The following is a 7,430-nucleotide window of genomic DNA, read 5'->3' as shown; positions in this document are numbered from 1 at the left end:
AGAGACAATATAGTAACAGACACACTTGAGAAACAACATAGTAACATACACACTTGGAAAGACAACATAACATTACACGCATGAGACACAACATATTAACAGACACACTTGAGAAGAACATAATCATTGACACACTTGAGAGACATCATAGTAATATACACATTTGAGGGACAACATGATAACAGACACTTGAGAGACAACATGATAACAGACACTTGGGAGACAACATAATAACAGACACACTAGAGAGACAACATAATAACAGGAACATTTGAGAGATAAAAACTTGAGAGAAACCCTTAAGAAGCAATGAATATGGGATGCTCACAGCATCAAGACAAACACACTTACCTTGATCTCTCGCATCTTCTAACGACGTAAGCAACGGCGAACACCAGGGCCACTATGGCCACTGTTGGGCCTAAAACCGCCTGAAACAAGAAAAAAAAATATGGTTTTAATAAACTAAGGTTCTAAACAAACACATTTTTCTAGGCATATCACTATTCAAAAACAGTATGTGGACAATTGATTATAAATAAACAAACCAAATGAAAAACTCATAGCAGCGTCTGCTGACGTAAAGATATACTAGAGAGAGAGAGAGAGAGAGAGAGAGAGAGAGAGAGAGAGAGAGAGAGAGAGATTATCCTACTCATATGGATAAGCCAATTAAAACATATTTCATCCAGTTTTTTTTTATTCCATTTGTTCATTATATCTCCAGTCTCCACGGATCCTACTAACTATTTTGCTTTAAATCAACCTTCTCACATACATAACTTCAAACATTTGCATATTCCTGCTCCGGCATCTACAATGCCTTATTAAACACAATTAACTACTCTTACTTCTCGTTCATAATAGAGATAAGACTCAACAGTGTTCTCAATTAACTTGACATTTAACTCTACTTCACGGTGACACATACATTACTCACTTTGTCATCCCCATGCTTTTATAGTTGTAGATACACATCACTTGCAGTTACTTGCCATTATATTATCCTATTACATCATCGCGGACGTATATCACCCTGTAACTATGCTTTAACAACGTGTATAGATTCACTCGTTCTGTTAATTATTATGTAATTTCCATGCTTTATCACTGTGGGGCAATCATTTTCATCATGTTTACTCTTCCCGAATTATTGTAGTTATCCCGGTACTAGAGTTTCTTACTATGCCATTACATTATTGCTTTCCTTTACTCTAACACTACATTTCTTATTAATCATTACTGCCCTTCGGTGTCTTCTTTCCTCTAATCGTTACCACTTCCATAATTCCTCAATCTTTAAATAATGAACAACTCTCTGCACGTTTCTATCAAAGAAATATTCATGTCCCAACGATATTTGTTATTAAGAATGTATCATGAATTTATTAACCATTAGGTTTTTTAGTAATACTTTGTGGTATTATTGTGTTAAAGTAATATATGATTTAATTCTCTCACAGTAGATTACCATTCAAACTTTATTTTTGACAATATATACAAGGCACCTGAAAATATAAAATAACTTAATACAGAATCTTACCCTAAATCATGCAATTGTCTGGAGAATTTGCACTCATGTGGGCTACCCAGAAGAGTAAGAAACCGTGCTATTATATGGCCAGCCAAATTTAAAACATTAACACCGATAATAACAACAACAACTATCTGTACTAAAATGAGGCATCAACACCAACAGCAGCTGCTGTACTAATTAAGCACTTTAACTTTAAAAAGACCTTCAATAACGAATGAACATACGGTTCCTAAAACACCGTCACCATAATGTTATTGTCAGTGTTAGTAATCAATAAATGTGTCCCATGTCAACGGATAATGAAACATCGGAACATGGTTTTTTTTTTCACTTTATTACAAAAGGTTCTTGAATACACTGTGTTCAGCTGACACTCTCAGATGAGCGCCTTGTCCAAATGGATGCACGAAGGCAACTAACTACCCCTCGCTATCAAAATGCAATCTTGCTACAACAACATGCTGAATTATAGGTTTTGTGGAATTCTCATGATTATAGAGTTCATTTACCTTGACGAACTACACATATCTTCATACAAGGATTAGGAAGAATGTATTGTTTTATATCAATATGGAAGCAAATAAAACTGGCATCCTAAAATGGATAATCTAAATGAAAAAATATCGAGGCTTAACCACAAAGGAAGAGACAGGCCCGTCCTTTGAAGACTGAGAAGTAATAGAGAATTGGAAAAACTGGTTCTCTTCTACTCCATCTAATAGTACAGGAGGAAGGCGGCTTTCATCCATTACACACCAGAAGGAAACAGTGGACATTCGAAAAGCCCAAAGAATTGAAGTCTTCGTAATCTGTGATCAACACCAACTGGTGTTAATGGCAAATAAAACATTTGTCAAATGAGAGCTTTTATGAGCCACTTCTCAGTAAGAGCATAGTAACACTTCCCCCACTGCACCTCTCTCTCTCTCTCTCTCTCTCTCTCTCTCTCTCTCTCTCTCTATATATATATATATATACAGTATATATATGCTAAATTTTGCACATTTAGACATTTTGAATATTCAAATAAGCCATATGTTATACTCCTCTTCTGGTCGAAGGGAGAATCGAACCCGGTTCCGAGAAGCTGGGACGATAGTGACATACCGTCTATTGTAGCTAGATGGTATGTCACTGTTGTGTCAGTTTCTCGGACCCAGGTTCGATTCCCCGGCCTCCTAGAAGGTATTATCTTTGAGTTAATTCCACCTTGGGTCTCTGATCACGAGGTATAGAGAGAATCCAGATATCAAGGAGTATAATATATGGCTTATTTGAATATATATATATATATATATATATATATATATATATATATATATATATATATATATATATATATAAATTTACATACATATAAACACATTATATATATATATATATATATATATATATATATATATATATATATATATATATATATATATATATATAATATATATATATATACACACACATACACACACAATGCTTGTATATGCAGTGAATAGTGACAATATACTTTGTGACTACCAATCACAATATTAAAAAATAAATATATACATTACACGTGAATATATTTCATATGTAAATAATCTATATTAGACATTTTGTTTGCAAAGCAAATGTTGCTGAATTTTTCTCATTTACATGTATGTACCAATCCGTGTTTTTTGTCAACATAAAAATCGAACCCATTTTCCGGAATAGGGAAAGGAAAAGTTTTTTTTAATGATGTATGCATGAATTCTATAATTCCATTGATATTGAAGTATTTGATGAATGCATTGTGAAAAGTATAAAATATTTTGCCATGTTTTGCGTATTGTATGATGAAAACTACGTACTAAAAACTTTAATGTCAATTGATACTAACATAGAAGTTTCATCTATGATTATGTTTTCGTATTCAGCAATTAACTTAGATTTTAATTCTCTAACAAAAGTTTATTATCCAAAATTTTTCTTTTATAAAATCAGTGATTAATTGTTCGAATTTTGTCAAACTGGTCACACTTTCCCCTTTTTGCCCATTATTATTATTATTATTATTATTATTATTATTGTTGTTGTTGTTGTTGTTGTTGTTGTTGTATAAAATCAATAATAATAATAATAATAATAATAATAATAAAAATAATAAAAAAAATAATAATTGAAGCAAAGATCCTCAAAACAATTAAAACAATATTTCATTATATCACTTCCTTTTGGTAACTACCTAAAGAAATTTCGAAAATTATTACCTATACCTCTCTTTCGATAAACATTTCGAACAATAGTTTAATCGAATATTATTTTCAAGTATGTATATTTTGATCAACTTATAATATCTCTATCTCTTTGAGCAAAACTGCTAATCAGATTCTTCGATTAAAATTGCTAATCAATAAGGTACTTATGTAAGTGTCTCATTCCTTAATTACGAAGACTAATCGTAGCTTTGATGGAAATTCAGACGTCTCATTTCTGTTCTCCCAGTCGCTAAGAGACAGAATGATTAGGTTAATCCACGACTGTATTCGAAGGTTTAACGTCCTGCTTATACTGGCTTAGATCCGAGTAAAAGAAAGATTAAGATATCTCCCAGGGGATGAAAGATTCGAAAAGTATTTTTCTAATAGTTCAATCTCTCCTTTATGCTTTGGTGTAAGAACCAATGATCCGACGCTAAATCTGTTTATATAGGAAAGATCTATTTTAATGTTACTGTACTCCAAATATTTTATCTCAATTGTTCATTATTTCTCTTGTAGTTTTCTAATTTCCTTTCCTCACTAGGCTACTTTTCCCAGTTGCTTTTCCCACTATGGTTGTAGCTTAGCTAATAATAATAATAATAATAATAATAATAATAATAATAATAATAATAATAATAAAAACCATCATCATCATCATCATCATTATTATTATTATCATTATTATAATCCTAATAATAATAATAATAGTAATAATCATCATCATCATCATCATCATCATTATTATTATTATAATTATTAGAATAATAATAATAATAATAATAATAATAATAATAATAGTTGATATACTGGGTGAAATTGTTTTCACAAACATCAAAACCACCTCTTGCCCGCAAATTTCATGATTTAGCGTTATTGCCGTCAAGGGTACGATGTCCTCCAACTTGACTGTCAGAACATTAATCAAAATTTTCTCAAATATATTTCAGATTCAGTAGAATTCTACCACCAAAGAGTTGTGGCGTTTTATTTTAATTTTTTTTTTCATTTACAGAATGACAAACATTTATAACTAGTGTACGCGACCCGTCAAAAATGATAGCTAAATATTTATATAGATATGCAATCACACGCAGCCCACTCTCACCAGGATGTGACTAAATCTTCTCCCCCCCCCCCCAACCCGAGGGACGGGAGGAGCTGTGCATAGGTGGTAGAGTGGAGACCTTTATTATCATTATCATTATTACCTCCGCCTATGAGGTTATATTTTCGAGTCGGTTTTTTATTTATTTAATTGTCTATGGACAGGATTACGTCAAAACTACAAACCGGATTCTGACAAAATCTTCACCACAGTTAGATCTTACGTCATGGATGACCCCATTAAATTTTGGAGATGATCCGGATACGGATCCACATTTGCATTTTCACCATTTTAAAAATGACGTTGAAACAAACAAGACGGATTTTTACGAAAATTTCAGCACAGACAGATCATAGGCTATGGACGACTCCATTAATTTTTGGAGATGATCCGGTACTGGACCTGGATTCTAGATCAATTTGAATTTTTCACAATTTTAAAGATTACGTCAAAACAAATTGAAACGTTGGATTTTCGCCAATATTTTTTACTATGGATAGATATTATACATCGGAAGAATCCATGCAATTTTTGAGGTGATACGGATCAAGATTACAATTATGGATCAACATTGCACTTTTCGCTATTTATTGTACAATCAGAATATAAAAAGTGGGACGCGACGTCCGTAGACTTTGATTAAATGTTAGCAATAATCATTGGTGGAGGTCCGAAATTTCTGATTGCTCTTGTTATTACTAAAAATGGTCATATTAAAAAAAAAAATTCCATAGACTGATATAAGCATCAAAATATGACACATTTCGAACAATAAATTTAGTTATATTATGAAAATCACCAGACTCAGAGCAGCAGGAATGGAATAAAATAATCATCATTTTATACTTATTAAAAAACAACACCAGTTATTATTCCTTATGCTTTGCATATTTAAAAGGGAACCAGGAGAATGATAATATCTAAGACGGAACACTGGATGTAAATATGAGGAAAATTTTTCGGGATATTATACTCCAATATTTTCCATACAGAAGCAGCTTCTCCAATATCTTTCATTGTTTTGGAACTCTCGCTTGAAATTCGTCCTTCGACGAAAAATACTTGTTTTATAGAATCCTTCCATTGCAAATCCGGTTTCGCTTCGCAGGATGGCAGCTGGTGCAAAACAATTCCTTACACCCTAACGGAATATAAGAGCTACTGAAAGATGTGACGATTGTATTCTTTCAATTGTGTCTTCTTTAACTTGAAAAAAGTTTGCATACAATTGTACACGAGTTCATGCTTTGTAATTTTACTATTTTATGAAATGTAGCGTTTAAGAAATGTATATATATATATATATATATATATATATATATATATATATATATATATATATATATATATATATAATATATATATATATATATATATATATGTATATATATATACATATATATATAATATATATATATATATATATATATATATATATATATATATATATATATATATATATATATATATATATATATATATATACTGTATACGTTCTTCTGTATGCAGGTACGATGGCATAAATATGCGTCAGGAATTAAGATATTTCCTGTATTTTTTTTTTATCATGTTCATATCTTTATCCAAAAAGCCCATTCCGTTCTATGGAATTTTGCCAAAGGCTAATGCTCTTTTAGGCAAGGTCCACAAAAGGGTATTATCTTTATGCATAATATAAACAGTTGTGACAACTAATGAAGAAAAACACTATCGAATCTAATAAATATATTCAGAGTTGGCTTGGTATGAGAGAGAGAGAGAGAGAGAGAGAGAGAGAGAGAGAGAGAGAGAGAGAGAGAGAGGAGAGAGAGAGAGAGAGAGAGAGAGAGAGAGAGAGCAAAAAAATCCCTCTCTTTAACATGTCCCTCCACAAAAAAATAATAGATTCTATGATGCTTATCTGTATCGGTATCACACAAAAATTACTTGAGAGAGAGAGAGAGAGAGAGAGAGAGAGAGAGAGAGAGAGAGAGAGAGAGAGAGAGAGAGAGAGAGAGAGAGAGCAAAAAATTCCCTCTCTTTAACATGTCCCTCCACCAAAAAATAATAGATTCTATGATGCTTATCTGTATCGGTATCACACAAAAATTACTTTATTATGTAAAGCGAGAAATTCTTCTCGAGGCCCTACCTTAATAGACTATTAGCATGTGGCACGCTTTCACAGAATAGGATACCCGACTGTCAAGAAATAAAAACAAGCATGATATATGTACCTAGAGGGGCACTCAATAGAGCGGAGACCTCTGTACCAACCGTGTGTCACACGATCGTACATAATTCATTTTGTATATATTATGCTTGTATCTTCGCTCTTCCCTCGCACTAAAAAGAACCAGAATAAACATGTCTGCGTTTCCCCTATGTAACATTGTCTATCTTTCAAACATGAAATTTCCTGTTGCCTTGAGGTTTTGTATATAAAGGAGAGTGTTCTATAATAAATTAACTCAGTTGCTTTCATACTGCCTTTGAGTTCACAACCTTCTCTCGGCCCGTCACACCTCCGCCGAGGCAGCTTATTTCTCGACCCTTTGCTTGATCTTTGACCTTAACATGTATCAATTGA

General features: G+C 32.2%; 1 long non-coding RNA gene across 1 annotated transcript in view; it reads right to left on the bottom strand.

Annotated features, from left to right (window-relative positions):
* Positions 1 to 351: 351 nt before the first annotated feature.
* LOC137614741 (uncharacterized) overlaps positions 352 to 7,430 on the bottom strand; it is a 324,159-nt gene continuing 317,080 nt past the window's right edge. The window contains exon 3 of the long non-coding RNA XR_011039141.1: positions 352 to 431. This is a non-coding gene — a long non-coding RNA (uncharacterized lncRNA). The remainder of the gene's footprint in view (positions 432 to 7,430) is intronic.

The sequence above is a fragment of the Palaemon carinicauda genome, chromosome 21, assembly GCF_036898095.1.
Source record: "Palaemon carinicauda isolate YSFRI2023 chromosome 21, ASM3689809v2, whole genome shotgun sequence".
Lineage (NCBI taxonomy): Eukaryota > Metazoa > Arthropoda > Malacostraca > Decapoda > Palaemonidae > Palaemon > Palaemon carinicauda.
The sequence above is the reverse complement of the archived record's forward strand: the minus strand, read 5'-3'. Positions and strand labels throughout refer to the sequence as shown.